Source organism: Panthera tigris, chromosome E3, assembly GCF_018350195.1.
Source record: "Panthera tigris isolate Pti1 chromosome E3, P.tigris_Pti1_mat1.1, whole genome shotgun sequence".
Taxonomy (NCBI): Eukaryota; Metazoa; Chordata; class Mammalia; order Carnivora; family Felidae; genus Panthera; species Panthera tigris.
The window spans coordinates 4212281-4231323 of record NC_056675.1 but is presented as its reverse complement, the minus strand read 5'-3'; the positions used below and the strand labels follow the sequence as shown (position 1 = coordinate 4231323).

At 56.3% G+C, this 19043-nt stretch overlaps 1 long non-coding RNA gene across 1 annotated transcript; it reads left to right on the top strand.

The window, feature by feature from the left end:
- The first annotated feature begins 8907 nt into the window (after positions 1 to 8907).
- On the top strand, positions 8908 to 12499 carry LOC122234535. The gene is made up of 3 exons (XR_006212304.1): positions 8908 to 9195; positions 11840 to 11972; positions 12420 to 12499. It is a non-coding gene; the product is annotated as an uncharacterized LOC122234535 (long non-coding RNA).
- The last annotated feature ends 6544 nt before the right edge of the window (positions 12500 to 19043 follow it).

Here is a 19043-nt window from a genome sequence, read left to right as displayed (position 1 = left end):
TCCGTTCCGGGAACAGGTTCCTGGGAGCGGCCCCCGGTGATGCTGGGCTGGGTGTGGTGGGTCAGGGAGGAGACACGGGTGGGTCTGGGCTCCCTTCTCAGGTGCCTTCTTTTTGTGGTCCCTGGGGTCTGATGGATGGCAGGGGGGCTCAGAGCAAGCCCAGGGCAGAGCCTCTGAGGGTCCTGGCCCCGACCTCTGCCTGCTCAGAGGAGGCCTCCGGCCAGGTGTGCCCACCGTCTGTCACAGACGGGGCCCGCCGGGCCTGCCAGGCAAGCTCCCTGGGGTCTGTCGCTGGGGCTCAGCCATCTTGCTCGTCGGCCTTGATGTTTCCCGGGCCTTAGCTCCTCTGCCTGCCCACGGCCCTCTCCTCCAGGCAGGCAGGGGGACTCTGGGAGAGCCTACTGGGGACTCTGCTCCCACTGAGCTCAAGGGCACCTTCCCTTTGAAGGTGTGTCCTTCAAGTCCCAGCTTGGGGGTCTCCTTTGCAGCTGGGCAGACGTGGGCACCCGGGACTCACCCGGGCAGGGCTACACGCCTTCACCACCTGCCCGGAGGAGGGCTCACAGGACTACCCCATGACCCCTACTCTGGGGTGAGGCTCAGGGAGGAGAAGTGGCAGAGAGCGCCAGCTGCGGGGGGGCGGGGGGGGACTCAGGCCCTCGGGGCCCCGCAGCTCGGGTCCTAAACTTCCCAGAAGCCGCGTCAGTGTAGCAAAGATAGTCCTTTGCCCCCCCCTCCACCCCCCTCCGGACCACGCAGGGGAGGGACCTCGCTCTGGCTGAAGGGGGCTGTCGGCCCTCGAGCCCCCCCTCACGGATCATGCCCCGGGGTCCCCCACACTGGGGAGGGTCTCCCCCACCCTAGGCTGCCCACGAGAGGCCCTGCTGGGGTTGGGCGGGTTCCCGCAGCGAGTCCCAGGCCAATGCCTGCCTGGCCCACCGCATGAGGGACTCGCAGGCCCCACGGCCCCATGTGTGCTCTTGTGCGCCCCTCAGCCAAGCTCCCGCCCACCCAGGCGTCCCCGGGCTGTCCCCTCAGGCCTCACTCAACGCCGTGGGGGTTGTGGGGGACAGCACTGTGGGTGTCTCCCCCACTCAGGAGTCCGTGACGGCACCTCGTGTCTGTCACTCTTTTTTTTTTCCTGGACCCCCAGGGAGACTATATTTTACGTCGTAACCTAGTACAGAGAACACAGACATAGTAACCAGAACTAGAACGTCAGGAGGCAGTACCCGTCCTGAGTTCGAGGGACGCACGCTGAGTTTTTATCTTGTATTCTCTCATTCTGTTATTTTCCCTCTCTCTTTTTTAAATGTTTATTTGTTTTTGAGACAGACAGAGCGTGAGTGGGGGAGGGGCACAGGGCCCCAAGGAGACACAGAATCTGAAGCAGTCTCCAGGCTGTGAGCCATCAGCACAGAGCCCGCCGTGGGGCTCAAATTCCGGAACGGCGAGATCGTGACCTGAGCCAGAGTAGGACAGTTAACCGACTGAGCCACCCAGGCACCTCTCTATTATTTTCTCTTTAATTAAAAAGCTGAACTTTGGGGCGCCTGGGTGGCGCAGTCGGTTAAGTGTCCGACTTCAGCCAGGTCACGATCTCGCGGTCCGCGAGTTTGAGCCCCACATCGGGCTCTGGGCTGATGGCTCAGAGCCTGGAGCCTGCTTCCGATTCTGTGTCTCCCTCTCTCTCTCTGCCCCTCCCCCGTTCATGCTGTGTCTCTCTCTGTCTCAAAAATAAATAAACGTTAAAAAAAAATTAAAAAAAAAAAAAGCTGAACTTTAGTTGGATGGAGCTTTCTGGTGAATTTTCCACCTTGGCATTTGGGAAGGATGGTTTACTGTGTGGGACAACGTCTTATGCCCGTGGGAGGTCAGCTTCCCCGGCTCCCTCCTGCTAAGTCCCAGCGATTCCCCCTTTACCGGGAAAACCAAAGCCCCCAAACGTTTCCAAATGCCTCTGGGGGTGCGGTATAGCCTCTGACCCCCTGATGGGAAAGTTGGTGGCCGGTCCTCAGGCTCCTTGGGTGGCGTGTGGGGTAAAGTAAGAGTGTTCTCCGTCCTTGTCAACACTTGGTATGGTCGGTCCTTCCTTTTAGCCGTGGCGGGATATGTATGTCTCACTGTGGTTTTAAATCCCGTTTCCCTAGAGACTGTTGACGTGGAACATCTTGTCACCTGGCAGAGCAGAGTGTCACCTTTGGCGAAATGTCCGTTCAAATCTTTTGCTCATTTTTTTTCTAATCGGATCATTTGTCCTATATTGAATTGTGAGAGTGTTTTGGGGTTTTGTTTTCGTTTTCTTTTTTTAAATTTTTTAACGTCTTTACTTATTTTTGAGAGAGAGGAGAGAAAGAGCGAGAGAGAGAGCGAACACGTGCGCGCGTGAGTGGGGGAGGGGGCGGAGAGAGGGAGGCACAGAATCCGAAGCAGGTTGCAGGCTCTGAGCTGTCGGCACAGAGCCCGATGTGGGGCTTGAACTCGCGAACCGTGAGATCGTGCCCTGAGCCGAAGTCTAACACTTAACCGACTGAGCCACCCACGCGCCCCCTAAGATTTGATTTTTAAGTCATCTCTACACCCAGCGTGGGGCTCGAACTCACAACCCCAAGATCAAGATTCACTTGCTCTTCTGACTGAGCCAGCCAGACGCCCCACCTTTTTGGGGTTTTTCAAGGTACATTTTTTGAAGAGCAAACTTAAAAAATGTTTTGATGAAGTTCAGTTTGCTGATTGTTTTTTCTTTTATAATTTGTGCTTTTTGTGTTGCTTTTCAGAAATCTTTCCCACACCCAGTGTCACCAAGATTTTTCTCCCCCTTAATTTTCCTTCGGGAAACTGTCGTTTCAGTGCCTACATTTCAGCCTGTGATCCATTCACAGTGTTGTGCAGCCCACACCACCGTCATCTCCAGAACGTTGACATCTTCTCAAACTGAAGCTGGTCCCCATCCAGCGCTCCCTCCCCAGTGCTTTCTCTCCTCCCCAGCCTGGCGCCCACCCTTGTGTCTTCTGTCTCTGTGCGCTTGACCCCTCTGGATACCTCCTCGTGCAAGTGAAATTACACAGTATTTGCCCTTCTGCGTCTGGCTTCTTTCACTCTGCATGGCGCCCTCCAGGTTCATCCATGTTGTAGGAGGTGTTGGGATTTCCTACCCTACCCCCCCCTTTTTTTTTTAATTTTAGAGAGCGAGAGGGTGTGAGCCAGGGAGAGGTGCAGGGAGGGAGAGAGAGAGAAAGAGAGAGAGAGAGACTGAGAGAGAGAGACATCCTAAGTAGACTCCATGCTGAGCTTGGAGCCTGATGTGGGGCTCAATCCCACAACCCTGGGATCTTGACCTGAGCTGAAATCAAGAGTCAGACACTCAACCGAATGAGCCCCCCAGGAGTCGCCCGAATTTCCTCCCTTTTAAAGGCTGAATAATATTCTAGTGTGTGTGTGTGTGTGTGTGTGTGTGTGTGTGTGTATCATGTTGTTTATCCATTCTTCTGCCCACGGACACTTACGTTGCTTCCAAATTTTGACTATGGCTGTTTATGCTGCTATGAAAATGGGTGCACAGGTATCTCTTTGAGTCCCTTCCTTCAATTCTTCTGGGCATCTTCTTTGCTGGATCATATGGTAATTCTATGTTGAAAGTTTTTTCCCTCTTATTCATGTGTTTTTTTTAGAGTGAGAACGTAAGTGGGGGAAAGAGGCGGGGGTGGGCGTGGGGAGGTGAGAGAATCTTAACCAGGCTCCACGCTTAGTGTGGAGCCCAGCATGGGGCTTGATCCCATGACCCTGGGATCATGACCTGATCCGAAATCAAAAGTCAGATGCTCAGTCAGATTGAGCCACCTAGGTGTCCCCGATTTTTTTGCAGGTTTATTTATTTTTGAGAGAAAGAGAGAGAGAGACCGAGAACAAGCGGGGAAAGGGCAGAGAGAGAGGGAGACACAGTATATGAAGCAGGCTCCAGGCTCTGAGCTGACAGCACAGAGCCCTGTGTGGGACTTGAAGTCATGAACCGTGGGATCATGACCTGAGCTGAAGTTGGATGCTTAACCAACGGAGCCACCCAGGCACCCCCTGAATTTTTTTTAATGTTTGTTTATTTTTGAGAGAGAGAGAGAGAGAGAATGCACAAGCTGGGGAGGAGCAGAGAGAGAAGACAGAGGATCCAAAGTAGGCTCCCTGCCGTTAGCACAGAGCCCAACACAGGGCTCGAACTCATGGACTGTGAGATCATGACCTGAGCCAGAGTTGGTCGCCTAACCGACTGAGCCACCAGGCGCCCCCCTGAATTTTTTTTAAAGTATGCTCCATACCCAACGTGGGGCTTGAACTCACAGCCCTGAGATCAAGAGTCACCTGCTATACCGACTGAGCCAGCCAGGCGCCCCTCCGTGTTGAATTTTTGAGGAACCGCCATACTGTCTTCCACACTGATGAGCTTGCCCCTCACCGCCAGTGTCCCTCCCTCCTTCCTCCTGAGGCTGCCGCACTCCCCAAGTTGCTTTGCTCCCCCAGGGAATCATCCTCTCCCCTCCCCCTGGTTCGTGCAGGCCCGGGTGACCTCGCCTTACGGGCCCAAGGAGGCCAGATGGGCTTTGACCGAACAAAGTAGTGTCAGCCATTGAGTATGTCCTCCACCTACATTTTGTTTTCAGCCAACACGTTTATTTAACATTAACTAGGTGTAAGGTATGGAGTTGAGATTATTTTTTGGTTTTGTTTTAATGTTTATTTTTGAGAGAGCACGAGCAGGGGAGGGGCAGAGAGAGAGGGGGGACAGAGGATCCAAAACGGGCTCCACACTGACAGCAGAGGGCCACACGAGGGGCTTGAACTCACGAACCATGTGATCATGACCTGAGCCCAAGTCCGACGTGCAACTGACTGAGCCACCCAGGCGCTCCTGGAGTTGAGGTATTAATTGTGGGCTAGAACTTACGTTCCAGAGGGAAGAAAAGGATGCTGTGTCAGCCAGCCTCCAGGAGGGCCCCTGATGATCCCTGCCTCCTGGGATTCCCTCCCCGGGAGCCCCTCCCCTCCCAGATGGGCCCGACCTGTGCCATTACCAGGATATTGCAGGAGCAGGGGAGGCTAGGTCAAAAAAGACATTACAGCCTGGGCTTCCCTCCCATATTGTGAGGGTTCTCAGGCAGCCGTGCAGAAACTGAGAAACTGAGAAGTGAGAAACTGAGGCCTCCAGCCGACTCCCTGCTGTATGAGGGACCCCTCTCAGAAGAGGAGCCTCCGGTCTAGTTGAGCCTTCTGATGAGCAGAAGCCACAGCCAACAGCCCCCTGCAATCTTGTGAGAGACCCTGAGTCAGAACCGCAAGGTCAAGGGGCTCCTAGATGCCTCCCCCCGTCAAAATAGCACATGCCTATAAATGCTTCCTGTGTGAAGGTGCTAAATTTATTGTGCAGCCACAATTGACTCGTACAGGTGTCTGTAGACATAACCATCCCCAGGTAGGGGGTGATGAAGGCCACTGGAGACGGACAGGTAAGTCCTTATAGGGTAGAGGAGCGGTGTTTTCCGCATGCAGGAGTCAGGACAGGCTTCATGACAGGAGACATCACTACTGCACTAACAGCTAAGAATGGCAGGAGGGGTGGGAGGAGGGGTGTGTGTGGGAGGGGACGGAGAGGGGAGGAGGGAGGCATGGTGGTGGCAGATGTCATCCCCTGTGTCTGCAGCTCTTGGCCTTTTTCATCTTAGGAGTGCTTTTATGATCATACCAAATGCACGTAGCTTGTATCATAAGTACAGCAGTGGTAGGTTATATTTACGGGTTACGCGCTCTGTGTCAGGTGCTGTTTTAAGCCCTCTGTGATCTCATTTAATACAGCCCCACAACCATCAGGTGGAAGGCATTACTTCCCCCCTCCTACCCAGCGTGACAGCCAGCTTTCTCAGTAACATAGCCCACCAGGCTCACAACTACAAGCACCCCCACCCCCAACATTGAGCGCCCTTGTAGGTCTCATGGTGGTGGTCTGGGAGGTGGTGGTAAAACTAAATATACATCTTATTTTTTGTCTCTCTTGGCTTTTTCGATCAGGTGTCCATTTCATCAGGTGATTTTTACACCTTGTGCCAATCATTGATGGATTAGTAGACCAGAGGCGGGCCAAGGCAGAGCCCTATAGCCTCCCTCTGCAGACCTGTCTCCAGGAGGTCCGTCAGCAGCCCTAGGAAAATCCTGCTCCCCCCATCTGGGTTCCTAAGTCAGACTTGCATTTGCCTAGGACTGACTGCTTTCAAAGTGCTGGACCCTGACCCCCCGCCTTGTGCTTCATTAATACATTGTTTCAGCGTTTCTGCACAGGGAGCCTCCTCTGTCCTGCTTCCCATCCCTCTGGGCTCCCGAATACTTAGGGATGAAACCTCTCTAGAATGAGAAAGGCCTCGCAGAGCTCTGGGCCCGCTCACGCCCAGCTATCTTTTTGGGGGGCGGTAGGGGTGCCCCGGAAACGCCAGGCACTTCTCCCCTTCAGCTCTCTGCTGGGTTGCCCGGCAACCGGGTACTCCTTATCAGCTCCCAGACAAGCTCCAGCCAAATCCTGAAACGGCCCCACCTGTTTTTCAGTTTGCGGTTTAGGTTTTTTTATTTTATTTTAGGAAGTGAAATGAACAACACTCATTCTGGAAGGGGAAGATAAGGCTGGGATCCGCCTGAGCGATGTCTGCTGGAAAGAAATCTCTTTTAACTCGTGGGCAATTTTCCAGCATGGCTCGGGTGTTGCGGAAGCTGGTGGCACGCTTGCTGGGAGAATTGGATGACGGGCTGTGGGCACAGGCCAACCAGGCGCGGTGGCTGGGGTGGCATTTCGCTGGGACATGACTTGGAGACCTGGGGAGCAAGGGGGCCTAGACCCCATCTCCTCACCCACTTGAGGCATTTGCAGGCTTTTGCTCTCCAAGGGTTACATTTCCCAGACCCTCTGTTGCTTTTTAAACTACAGCCTGACCCTCCCTGACACTGGAGAGGCATTCCTTGCTTTATTGCCATCTGGAAACTGTTCTGTCTGGCTTCTGAGGTGGCCTCATTGCTACATTGACTCTGGGAGAACACATTCCCAGGATGTGTTTGATAGCAAATACTACAAAAGAGTAGAAAACCTAGTGCAAAATGACTTAATGATAAAGATTATTATTATAATTTTTATTTATTATTAATACAAATTAATTAATTAATTAATTAATCAATACAAATTTATTATTAATACAAATTTCAATAAAGGAATGGTATGGTAGACTTCAGGTCAGGATTGATCCAGCAGCTAAGCAGTGTCTCTAAGGACTCAGTTAAGGATGGTTACTGGCCAGCGGAGCTGTATGATGCCTTGTTTATTCTTACCCCTGAACCAATTTCTATCATCTCGTCTCTAACCTGGGAGATGAGAACACCCTGATCTGCCTAGACCGGCAGGGTCCACCCAAACTTTGGGGCTACTGCTGAATGGGGGTGCGGCAGATGGGATTTTGCAGAACACACGGCATCCGCTGAAACCTCTTCTGATATACATGTGTGATGACTATTGTGGATCTGACCTGAACTGATCTGATCCGAGTTGTTCTCTGTCAACCTGCAAGTCTGTGTGTTCTTAGAGGGGATGACCCTGTTCTGAGTCTCAGCATCCAGTGCTGTCCCTTTCCCGTCTCACGGCCTTGCCTCTGTGTACTCTACCCTCTGCCATGCCTGTCTCCCTTCAAGTCCTCTATTGCTCTGTGCTTGGTAAGCCACAGGGCCTTTGCGCAGTCTGTCCCTCTGCCTGGAGTGCCAGAGACAGAGAGAGACAGAGAAGCAGAGAGAAATCAGATTAACAGATTAGCAGGGGCCAGGGATGCCGCTCTTGCTCTTTGGGTTGTAAATTCAAGCCCCACACTGAGTGTGGAGATTACTTAAAAACAAAATCTTAAAACAAGGGGTGGAGAGAGGAAGAAGAGAGGCCAACAGAGAAAGAGGTGAGAAGTGGTGCCTGGGGGCTAGGTTGGGCTGCTGACCCCTGCGTGCATGCGAGGAGCTCTCCCGGCCTGACATGTGGCTTCTGGTTACGTGGCCGTGGCTATGGTCAGACTTGGCCAAGATGCCCTGGAGCATCCTGAAGGCCAGGAGCACCGGGAGGCGCTCAGTGCTGCCATCTGAGTGGTCGTCGGTGCGCCGTGGAGGGAGATGAGAGAGGAGGAACCAGCTTCCCCTTCGGGGCCGGCCAAGGCTCAGGGCTTTCAGGGAATTTCTGGGCACTGGTGCGGGGGTACCGGGCCGTGGGGTGCACCAGAGGAAGGGCTGGTCTCCCCTCGACCACCAGGGTCTGCCCAGGCATCACCAAGTTGTCGGGATCAGATGGGCCCAATCTGTCAAGTACAGATGGGGAGACTGAGGCCCTGGAGGTGGGGACCAGCCCAAGAGCCTGGGACACCGTGGGGGCAAAACCAAGGCTTCTGCTCCTGCCCTTTCTCTTAGTCTTTCTGGCCCACCACCCCATCCTGAGGGACCAACAGAGAAGGTGGCCCAATGTCTATCCCCAGCCGCCGCCACTGAGGAGCCATCTCAGGAGGCCTCCAGAAGAGTCTGTGAATTAAAATCCAGTGCAGGGCCCCGAGGCCAGGACTGTGAGCCCTGGTCGGGACTGTGCTGGGCTGTGGGGTCAGGCTTGTGTCAGGACTGGCTTGAGTCTCCCTGTCATCCCATAGGGCAGAGCCGGCAAGGGAAGCAGAGGCCAGGCAAGGTGGCAGGGGGGTGAAGAGGGAAAGGCCGGGAGGGCACCAGGTCAGCAAATGCTTCCCAGTGCTGGTCCTGGGCTCAGCCCATGCACAGTGGGGACCCCACAATCATGGTGGAGCCACTGGGGCGCCATGGCAAGGGGAGGGACGGTCCCCAGGTAATGGTAGGACCTGGAGAGGTCACAGCCGGTGGAATGTCCCAGAAGGCTTTGCTGAATAGAGACAAAGGAAACTGGGAAAAACATTCTGGGGACGGGAATAGTACACTCAGAGCCCCCAGGCGGGAGCACCAGGCAGAGTGGCTGGCCTGAGGGAGGGTCTGGGACTTTCCCTGTGGGGCACACACACGTGTGGCTTTGGGGGCCGCAGAAGAGCAAGGGCCTGGGGCTGGACAGTGATAGTCGCCCATGCGAGGGGTGACAACCGTCCAGGTGAAGGGCAACAACCGTCCAGATGAGGGGCGACAGGTGCCCAGGTGAGGGGTGACAGGTGCCCAGGTGAGGGGTGGTGGGCCCAGCCCAGCCATGGAGAAGATGGGGGAAGGTGAACAGGCCAGCGGTGCAGAGGAGGGAAACCCCGGGAGCACAGGCGGTGGGAGCACCCCCTTCCCCCCCGCCTCCTGCCTTCTGTCAGTCCAAGTGGGGCTGGAGGGGTCAGGGTGCCAGAGACAGGACCCCTGAAGCCTGCGAGGAGAGGAGGATCCGAGCCGACTGGGGGCTGGGCACAGACCCTGGGCTCTGGGGAGCGGCAGGCAGCAGAGGGCGGGAGTGCAGGGGTGGGGGTGGGGAGGAGAGACGAGGCCAGGCAGGGCAGGGGCGCAGCACTCTGGGAACAGTGGGAAGGTGCCCCTGGAATTGGCATCCGGTCCCGGTGGGCCCCGTCCACCCCCGTGTGCCCTGGGCCTACCCTCTCCCTTCACCCCTGCTGGGGGTGTGGGAGGCACGGCCAGGGTTGCTATGGTGATGGCCAGCAGGTGTCAGCAGAGCCTACAGAATCTGGAGGAGGGGCGTGGACGCGTGGGGGGGCGCCTGTCGCCCCTCCCCTGGGGCTTCCACCGGCCACCCCAGGAGGGACCCCCCCAGCCCCACCAGGCCCCAGGGGGCCCTCACGGCCACCTCTGCCAGGAGCCTTGGGCAGCTGTCCTGACGTCCCCGTGGGGCGCACGGCCAGGGACAACGGGCCTGGGTTGGGAGGGCCCAGGAGGAGCTCTCCCCTCAATAGGCCAACGAGAACCCGGGCTCCGACCCGGCGGGCGCTTGGGCCAGGCGCGGCTGTCCCCGACCTGGCTTCCCCATCTGTAGGACTGGGCCGCGGCCAGCCGGCCGGAGCAGGCCCCTTAGGAGCTTGGCCCTTGCCTTGCCCACCCCTCAAACCTGGAAGCTTCTCTGCGTCAGAAGCCACCTCGTCCCAGGACTCACACGCACGCAGGGCACACATACCCCTTCCCACCTGCCTGTGGACAAGTCCGCCTCTCGCTTCAGCGCTCCGTGACCCCCTAACCCCGTTGTACACGATGGTCACTGGGGCCCAGGGAGGCAGGAGCCTTGGGCAGTGCCGGCTTTGCTGTCCCCCCACTCTGAGCTTCGGGCGGGTGGCTGGCCCAGCTCTCCGGGGAGGGGGAGGGGCAGGGGGAGGGGGAGGGGAGGGGGAGGGGACCCTTGGGCCTTCAGCCAGGCCGCAGGACCCAGGCCACGTGACTACTAGGCCGGACGGGGATCGGGGGAGGCGGGCTGGGCCTCTGGCGGGTGATGGAGGGAGCGATTCCACGCAGGAATGAGATGAATCCACACGCCCCTCGCTCTCCCCTCCCCCTCCCAGGCATGCTGCCAACGCCGCCGCCGGAAACGCTGAGGCCTGCTCTTTTTTAAACAAAGTCCCCGCTGCCTCCATTAGCGTATTTTCGACACCAGCAAATTAAAGATGCTGCGAAGGGACCGAGGTTGGGTGGGGGTGGGGGGGGCTGCTGCCGCTGAGTCCCTGCACCTGTCCGGCATGGATGCCTCTGGCCTGGTGGGCTCTGTGGCCTCTGGGGACCACATGGGCCTCACCACCACCCCCCCCCCCATCTGGGGTGGGAGGCCCCAGCCTGTGTCGATCAACTTGTAGATCCCAAGCCGGAGCCTTGGAGGAGGATAGAGGATGTCCTCCCCTCCCTGGCCCCACGGGGAGGGCTGAGAGTCTGGGGGTCACAGGCTTCCAGTTTGATCTGCCTGGGGCGCCCCTCCCTCCCACCCTGTGTCCCCTGCGCCCAGCGCACAACATGCGGGAGCAGGGCCAGGGCGGGAGCCTGTCACTGAATCCTGTCCACCCTAGGGCAGCTGCTAACACCCCCACCCCACCCCCCGCCCCACCACCTCTGCTCCCCTGCCCTGACTCCCTGCTCTCAGAGCCCCCCTGGGAAACAGGAACCCACCCTCAGAAGCCATGGCCTCCATGTGCATTAGAGAAAAATCAGGGAGGGCAGAGAATGCCAGAAAAAAAAGGAAAAACCCTCAACCAAACTCAGAACATGCTCCTCCCCCTTTGGTCTCCACCAGGAGAGTCTGGGCATTCTCTTCCAGACGCTTTCCTTGGGTGAGAAAGATGAAATTCAGTTCAAAAGAGTGTTGATGGAAAACAGATCCTGTGCTTAGCCCTCGGGAGGCTTCGGGCTGGGGCTGGGGTAGGGGCAGCGAGGCCCCTTCCCCGCATCTACCCCGGGGTCCGGGGGGTCCGCCAGGGCCGGCAGAGCAGAGCCACCCAAAACAAGAGCAATGTGTTCCCTCTCCCCGCGGGGCCCCATGTCTGCCATCCAGGTGGGGCAGGGACACTTCCTTCCGGAGGCTCTGACGGGGAGAGCGCTCCAGGCCCCTTCCAGATTCCGGTGCCTCGTCACTCCCGTCCCTGCCTCCACCTACACGCGCCCCTTGTGTGTGTCTTTTCTGTCTCTTATAAGGACGCTCGTCATTGAATTTAGGCCCATCCTCATCCAGGATGGTCTTTACTTGACATCCTTACCTTAACTGTATCTACAGAGATTATTTCCAAATAAGGTCGCATCCTAGGGCTCCAGGGGAACCTGTCTTTTGCGGGGGGACACCACTTAACCCTCTCCATTTACCACCTGCTTGTGATGGCAGGTGACCAGCTGGCCGGGCCGAGAGGCTGCCTGGACACAGGACATTTAGTGAGAAACGGACAGTCTTGGGCCAATTGGATGCTCCCTCACCCTGGCACGGAGTGGAGGTCGGGATGTGAGATGTCGTACAGTAGGTAGGGGGCACCACTCCAGGGGTAAAGGGCTGGTCCCCAGGCACGAGGAGGGGCCCCTGCCTGCCCAGCCCGGCAGCCCTCGCGGGGGACCAGCTGTGACCGCTCACCTGCCGGGGTTGAGGGCACCCCGCACCTCACGTGAACGGGCAGCCAACGGGGCCGTGGGGGCTCGGAGGTGGGGGGTGGGGAGCCCCAGGGAACAGAGCGGGCACATGTCCCTTGTTCCCGTGGGCACAGCGGGGAATGCTCAGGACTTTGGGAACCTCTGCTCAGGGCTAAAAATGCTCCAATTAAAATGGGAAGCTGGCATCGCCCCGGGCCAGGAGCTGGCCTCTTCCTTGGCAAGTTGGATGCTTTTAAATCCCCAGAAGGGATTAGGTCTCCAGGGACGACCCGGTTCCAGGAGGAAAAAGAACCAAATTAAGCTCCCCACGGTGCCCTTTCCAGGCGGCTGGATCCCCGCAGGAGCCGAACCTGCCCCCATCCCCACCCGCGTGGGGTCCACAGACCAGCCGATCCCACCCGGCAGGGGCGGGCGACAGACCCGGTGACAGACGTCGACGGGGTCGGCGGATGGCCTGCCGGCGGCCCGGGGTGCTGATGGTACTTGGCAGGGGGTGTTACGGTGCTGTTGGGGTGTCCAGGCGGTGTGCCGTTGTTGACGCGGTCGGGCAAAATGCTGGACGTTGTCGGTGCCCACCTAGATCCCCTTAGAGACCACCTCTCCTATTTTTATCTTTTTATGTTTTACAACATTCTGGTGAGATAGGCACCATGTAAAATTTACCGTTCCAGCCATTTTAAATGGTCAGTTCTGGAGCATTGAGCACGTGCACACCGCTGTGCAGCCATCACCACCGTCCGACTCCAGAATGTTCCATGTTCCCACTCTGAGACTCTGTCCCCGCACTTCCTACGCCCTCCCTCAGCTCCGGGTAACCTGCATCCTGCTTTCTGACTCTGAGTCCTTTTGACACCTCCGCCTTTCTCAGAGTCCTGCCCTTGGGCCACCCAGGCTGCTTTGTGGGTGTGGCCAGATCCCTGGAGAGCACCCCCCCAGCCCCCGGCCTCGGGGCAGCTGGCTCACCCCAGCTTGGTTTCTCCCACTGTCCCCTCGCCAGTACCCCGGGGACGGTCCCTTAGTGATCCGTGCCAAGTCCCAGCACAGAGTAGATGAAACCATCCCTCTCAAACCCTCCGTGGCTTCCGCTGCGCCCCCGGCCAGCTCAGACTTCTGAGCACCGACCCCCAGGTGACAGGCCAGGGGGACTTGGGAGGCCAAATAGCCCCAGAGACCGGCCAGTGAGCCTGAGGGTGCCTGAGTGGACGTGAGGGCAGGGACTAGGGGCTGCCCACCTGCCTTGTGACCTCAAGTGGCCTCCCCTCCCTGGGCCTCATTTGGAAAAGGACATGACCTCTTCCTCAAGCCCAGCCTGCTCTGGGGGAAGGCTCTGCCCCCTTCCTGGGCAGTGGGTGGCTTGTAGCGAGCCCTTCGGGCAGGGGGCAGGGGGCCACGCTTCCATAGCTACCTGCCCCGTGACTGTGTCCTGCGGCTCTTTCCTGTAGACCAGAGCCCTGGGCACGTGGCTCATACCCACCGCTGCCCCACCCCCACCCCGGGTCACAATAGGCGCTTGACATGTGTTTGCTGAGTGTGGGACTGACCCCAGAATGTCCTTTACCCCCAGGCTGTCCCCCTTCTTGTCTTCACTTACAGACAGGGGACACTGAGGCCCCGAGATGAACCTACCACAGCCCATCCACGCAAGGCCCCTGTGGCCGTGGCCTCTGCACACCCCGCTCTTTACACACAGAGCCTTGGGCCCCAGGGTGGAGCTGAGGGTGGAATTTCAGGCACAAGAGGGCAGCTGAAAGGCATTTTTAGGGGGAGGAAGAGGAGGATGAGGAGGAGGAGGGGGAGGGAGAGGAGGAGGAGGAGAGGGGGGAGGAGGGGGAGGAGGAGGGAAGAGGAGGGAGGAGGGAGAGGAAGAGGGGGAGGAGGGGGAGGGGAGGAGAGGGAGGAGGGGGGAGGAGGAGGGAGGGGGAGGAGGGGGAGGAGGAGGAGGCATCCACCAGCATGCCCTGGAGCTGGAGGCTCCACGTAGAGGCAGGCTGAGAGGAGCAGGTGGGCCTGGCTCCACAGCAGATGAAATAAAGGCCAAGCCCAGAGCAGGCCCAGAGGTGGGCAACTTGCACACAGGGCCCCCGGCTCCCACCGGGGCCCTGCCGGGGGCTCTCTCTCCCAGGGGCAGCAGCCCCCGCGAGGTGGAGAGACCCTCGAGGGTTGTCGGCGCTGTGGCTGGCTTTCTCTCCACGCCTCGGCAAGTCAGCCCGGAGAGAACTCCCCCAGCCAGGGGGTGGGTACACGGGGTCCGGTGCGGCCCGTACTGGCAACCGTCCCCCCATTTCCAGCGTCATCCCACACGGGGCCCCCGTAGCTGTTCTGGCTGCTATTGCCGTCCAACAAATCGGTACAAGACGTAGCCGCTTAGAACTAGCTTAGTGTAGTTCGGGATTTTGCAGGGGGGGAAATCAGGAAGATGCTCAGCACGGTTCCCACCTGCGGTCCTTACGTGGGAACAGACGACCCCAGACTCTGCGGTCATCTGGGAGCACGGCGGGCCTGGGTGCGGGGAGGCTGGTGGGGCCGGCAGGTGACGCTCCGCGGGGGGGGACGCTCAGCCAGGGCTGTGGGCTGGGGCACCTCCGTGTGTGGCCTGCTTGTGTGGCCCGGGCTTCCTTGCACGTGGTGGCCCTAGGCTACTTGGATTCCTCACTTGGTGGCCTGTCCCCGAGGGTGCCAGGAACTGGCTAGAAGTTGGGCTGTGTGGCCTTCCACAACCAAGCCCCCGATATCATACGCAGTCGTTCAGCCCCTAGGCTTTTGGTCAAAGTGGTCACAAGCCTGCCTGGGTTTGGAGGGAGGGGACTCAGGGCGCCCCTCTTTCTTTTAATGTCTACTAATGAAAAATTTTTTTTCTTCTTTCTTTTTTTTTTTTTTTTGACCTTTTTAATTTTTTAAATTTACATCCAAGTTAGTTAGCATCTGGTGCAACAATGATTTCAGGGGTAGATTCCTTAGTGCCCCTTCCCCATTTAGCCCATCCCCCCCCCAACCCCTCCAGCAACCCTCAGTTTGTTCTCCATATTTAAGAGTCTCTTCTGTTTTGTCCCCCTCCCTGGTTTTATATTATTTTTGTTTCCCTTCCCTTATGTTCATGTGTTCTGTGTCTTAAAGTCCTCATATGAGTGAAGTCATATGATTTTTGTCTTTCTCTGACTGACTGATTTCACTTAGCATAATACCCTCCGGTTCCATCCACATAGTTGCAGATAGCAAGATTTCATTCTTTTTGATGGCCGAGTAATACTCCTCTGTATATATAGACCACATCTTCTTTATCCGTTCATCCATCGATGGACATTTGGGCTCTTTCCATCCTTTGGCTATTGTCGATAGTGCTGCTCTAAACATGGGGGTGCATGTGTCCCTTCGAAAGAGCACACCTGTATCCCGTGGATAAATGCCTAGTAGTGCCATTGCTGGGTCGTAGGGTAGTTCTATTCTTAGTTTTTTTGAGGAACCTCCATACTGTTCTCCAGAGTGGCTGCACCAGTTTGCATTCCCACCAACAGTGCAAAAGAGATCCTCTCTCCCCACATCCTCACCAACATCTGTTGTTGCCGGAGTTGTTAACTTTAGCCATTCTGACAGGTGTGAGGTGGTATCTCATTGTGGTTTTGACTTGTATTTCCCTGATGATGAGTGATGTTGAGCAGTTTTTCATGTGTCGGTTGGCCATCTGGATGTCTTCTCTGGAGAAGTGTCTATTCATGTCTTTTGCCCATTTCTTCACTGGATTATTTGTTATTTGGGTGTTGAGTTTGAGAGGCTCTTTATAGATTTTGGATACTAACCCTTTATCGGATCTGTCGTTTGCAAATATCTTCTCACTCCATTGGTTTAGTTTTGCTGATTGTTTCCTTCGCTGTGCAGAAGATTTTTATTTTGATGAGGTCCCAATAGTTCATCTTTGCTTTTGTTTCCCTTGTCTCCGGAGACGTGTTGAGCAAGAAGCTGCTGCGGCCAAGGTCATAGAGGTTTTTGCCTGCTTTCTCCTCGAGGGTTCTGATGGCTTCCTGTTTTACATTGAGGTCTTTCATCCATTTTGAGTTTATTTTTGTGTCTGCTGTAAGAAAGTGGTCCAGGCTCATTCTTCTGCATGTCGCTGTCCAGTTTTCCCAGCACCACTTGCTGAAGAGACTGTCTTTCTTCCATTGGATATTCTTTCCTGCTTTGTCAAGATGAGTTGGCCATATGTTGGTGGGTCCATTCCTGGACTCTCTATTCTGTTCCATTGATCTGAGTGTCTGTTTTTGTGCCAGTACCATACTGTCTTGATGACTACAGCTTTGTAGTACCACTTGAAGTCCGTAAAAAATGTTTTTTAAACGTTTCTCTATTTTTTTAATTTTTTTTATTAAAAAAAATTTTTTTTTAACGTTTATTTATTTTTGAGACAGAGAGAGACAGAGAGCATGAACGGGGGAGGGGCAGAGAGAGGGAGACACAGAATCTGAAACAGGCTCCAGGCCCTGAGCTGTCAGCACCGAGCCCGACGCAGGGCTCGAACCCACGAACCCTGAGATCATGACCTGAGCCGAAGTCGGACGATTAACCGACTGAGCCACCCAGGCGCCCCTAGAGTGCCCTTCTCGATGGGGACGTGCAGAGAAGGTGCAGGCATGTTTGGGAACTGTCAGTGGCCGGAAAGAACTGTCCTCTGGCCGTCTGCACTGGCCACACGTTCTTCGATTGGCTGGGTCCCTGCTTACCTTCCCGGCCAGGCTCCAAGCTCCTCCCGGTGGATGGCCCAGGGGATGAAGAGGAACAGCGGGGGAATGTGTAAGCCAGGAAGAACACTGACAGGTCGCAGAAGCTGGTCCAGCCGGAATGGGGTGCTGTATTAGCTCCCTAGGGGTGCCCTACACATCACCACACAGTGAGAGGCTCAGAAATCTATTTTCTCTTAATTCCGGAAGCCAGAAGTCCTCGATGACATGTTCCCTCTGGAGGCCCCGGGGGAGAACCCCTCCCGTGCCTTGTCTCCGCGTTCCTTGGCATGCACTGCCACCCTGATGTCTGTCTCTGTGGTCACACAGCCTCCTCCCTCCGTGTGGGCAGCTGTGTCCAAAGCTCCCAGTTCTGATACGAGTAGCCGTCGCTGGATTAGGGCCCACTCTAAAAATCCAGTGGGGGAAAAACAGAATAACGTAGAGTAGAATAGAATCGAATAGGAGAGAAACCCAGTGTGACCGCGCTGGAACTACATTTTAGTTCTAATCGTCTCAATGGCATCTACAAAGACCCTATTTCCAAGTAAGGTCCTACTCTGAGGTTCTGCAGGCGTGAATTTTGGGGAGACACTACTCAACCCAGGAGGGATCTGAGTTGCTCTCCTCCTCGTGGTCCCAGGAAGACGACCCATCTGGTTCCCAACTGTAGGATTTTCCCCCTCCCTTCCTTCCTTCCTTGTCTCTCTCTCAAAAATAAACACTAAAAAAAAAAAAAGAGAGAAAGAAATTCTTTCCAGCTGCATCCCATGTTTTACTTTTCTGTTGCTACATAAAAAACCACCCCGGTACTGGTGGCTCAGGACAATGACAATCATTTATTTTGCTTGTGAATCTGCGACCTGAGCGGATCTCGGCAAGGACCCCTCACCTGCTCCGCATGGCATCCGCCGGGGGGCTCGTGTGCGGGCCGAGCATGCGTGTAGATGTGGGCTCGCGGCTGGGGGTCCCCATCCACACGGGCTCCTCCACGGCATGGCAGCTAGCTTCCAGGAGCATCACCCCAAGACCCCAGGAGACCAAAACCAGAAAACGCCAGTTCGGAAAGGCCTGGCTCAGACCTTTGGTGATTCTGTCCCATTCTGTCGAGCAGTCATGGAGGGGAGGGGTGGATACCCCACCTTTCTTTTCTCTTTAAGAGGGCTGCTGAACATCCTTGGGTTTTTTTTTTTTTTTTTTTATGTTTATTTTTGAGAGAGAGAAAGAGAGACAGAGCACAAGACGGGGAGGGGCAGAGAGAGAGAGGAAGACACAGAATCCGAAGCAGGCTCCAGGCTGAGTCATCAGCACAGAGCCCGATGCAAGGCTCGAACTCATGAACCGTGAGGTCATGACCTGAGCCGAAGTCAGACGCTCAACAGACTGAGCCACCCAGACGCCCTGGAAACCCCGCCTTTCAACAGGAGGGTGTCAAAGGTTCTCGGGGACATGTTCTCACATCACCACCCCCAGGAGGCCAGAGGAGCTGAAGCTGGCGCTTCTGTTTCCATTTCTCATTTCCTTCGGCACCCCTGCCCCTTCCTTAGGCCTCAGAGAGGGCCCTGGCGTGTCACATCGGCCAGGCGAGGGTGACAACACATGTGGAAAGCAACATGGATGGTTCCGTGTCCCAAACACTCACGTCAATACCCATTTTCAAATGGGAAGACTGAGGCCGATATGATCCCGGGGGAAAGGGATGGAGGTGGGATTTTTTCCATGGTCATCCGCTTGTATCTCCGTCCCCAGTCCTTAGTGACTTTGGGGACTATGAGCCATTCAGGCCCCTGCTGCCTGCAGCCAGGCTTGGCTTCTAGACCCCGGAGCCTCCGCTGCCTGATGCTTGGGGGCGGCCTCCCATTGACGGTGAATCGAACTGACACATAATTTGTACCTTGCGTTACAAAGATGCGGTCATTGCCAGAAGAGAACCGAAACCAGCCATGAATAATTCCTGTGCTTTCAACAAAAATACCAATAAAATACAAGTTTGAATAAATACTACTCAACCTACCCAGGCGTGAAGGGGAAAAGAGATACCTAAACTCATCCAGGCTGGGCTCCTGTGGGCGGAGGTGCTGGGGCCTTCCTCCTTGTGGAGGCTGATGGGTCTTGGCTCATGAGTGGGAGGCCAGTCACCTGGGATGGGGGGACCTTGCCTGGCTCTCCCCCCCCCCCCCCGGGGCCCAGCACGACACGTGGGAGCCAGGCAGGTCCTGCTGAGAAGTCTCTAGACCA